Below are 1694 nucleotides of genomic sequence, written 5' to 3'. Positions count from 1 at the left end.
CATTCAGATGCTTATATCTTTCCTTTTCTCCTTTGCTTTTCACTTCTCTTCTTTTCACAGCTATTTGGATGGTGAGTTGACACTTGACAGGTGAGCTTTCCATGAACCACGTAGAAAGTATGGTTGGTAAGCCTCTGACACAGATTCCCCCATGGGAAATCATTGTCACCTCCTGAGACAGTCCTGGGAACAAAGTCAATGACCAGAGGATTCAGTGTTTCCAGACAAATCTAGTGGTTGTTGCAGACACAACCTACCCCTACATCCAAGATCAAGTGTGACGAAAGGCATAGGAGCAGCCTGAACCAGTCAGCTCTGCTCCTCTCCTGGCTGCAGTCCAATAAACTCCAAATAGAATGCCTCTCTGTTGCAATCAAGTGTCCAGTTCTAAAATTTTGTTAACAATGCATATAATAAAGGAGAGGGAAAGCCAGCTTTACTGAAACTTGTGGATAATGCAATTCTTATCCATGCTACTGTTTGACACAATTCGGGTTTAAGAGCATCTTATTTTCCAGGAAAGATACTATATAACTAAAGGTATAATTTCTAGTGCCTCCTTAATTTTCCAGTCTCTGGCTATGAGAACTGCACTTAATGTTCTCTAGTATATTTTCAGGGACATGACAAAAACACTATTAAGATCCTTCCTGATAGATGTTCTGAAATAGAACTAAGTAGCTGCAAGAACTAAATCTCAGTTTCAACTCCAGTAGAGGAGAAGCTGCATTGCTGGACACAGTTCAAATAAACACTGAGTCTTCCCAAGAATGGGCTGGGCACCCCCAGCATTTACCTTGAGGCTGCAGCAAGGAATAATAAATCTGACCCCGCATTAGGTCTGTTTCTTTAACTTTAACCTTTACACTTTATCCCTGATTTCTTCAATTTATGTATATTGCCTATAGCCTGAGATATACAGGATATGCCCATTGTCAAGGCTCAGACTTTTGAGTCTAATATATTTCCATTCATATGCTGATAGAAATTTGCAGAATAGAGAACAATATTTATCTTGTTGGAGGTTTACAGGAATACCATGACCTGACATATGTGGAAACTTCAAGAATAAATTATTCCCAAACCAAGAGGTTTGCAACAGCTAACCAGGCCACTCTCGCACATTGCCTAGAAAAATGCTTTGATGAAATGCTGCAAGAAGTTCCATGTATTTTGGGCATGTGCCACCCATCATCTCTGTCTAGCCCTGCAATAAATTTTTATTTAAACTGACATTTTGGTATGTTCACTATGCTTCAGGCACATGACTTTGCATTTTTAATCAAGGTCATCTGCAACATCTGGAAGAGACCATAATGGAAAAACATGAAAGTGCTATTTTTAAAGATATGTGAATCATTTTCATATGTAGTATTATCTAAATAAAATACTATCCATTATTTTTGGAAGGGTCTGTATTTTCATCATTTCATGGATGTAAATCTGAGGTTATTAGAGAACATGAAATATACCATCTGTATTTCAGACTTCCCAATTAGACTGAACTTGTGAAACCGCTCTAGGCCGAGATGCCAGATGGCCGCCCTGCCGCTTGGTGTCCGTCTCCATCACCCATGCCCGAAAGGCACGTGAGATCACGGACAGCACATCAGATCAGATCAGTCGCTCAGTCGTGTCCGACTCTTGGCGACCCCATGAAGCGCGGCACGCCAGGCCTCCCTGTCCATCACCAA

The 1694-nt window shown here is 40.9% G+C and overlaps 1 protein-coding gene across 1 annotated transcript in view; it reads right to left on the bottom strand.

Annotated features, from left to right (window-relative positions):
• LOC104981851 (patched domain-containing protein 3-like) overlaps positions 1-1694 on the bottom strand; it is a 30074-nt gene that overhangs the window by 27605 nt on the left and 775 nt on the right. The window lies entirely within an intron of this gene.

This window comes from Bison bison, unplaced genomic scaffold (assembly GCF_000754665.1).
Source record: "Bison bison bison isolate TAMUID 2011002044 unplaced genomic scaffold, Bison_UMD1.0 scf7180017864524, whole genome shotgun sequence".
Classification (NCBI taxonomy): domain Eukaryota; kingdom Metazoa; phylum Chordata; class Mammalia; order Artiodactyla; family Bovidae; genus Bison; species Bison bison.
Note: the sequence above shows the minus strand (reverse complement) of the source record. Positions and strands in the feature narration are given on the sequence as shown.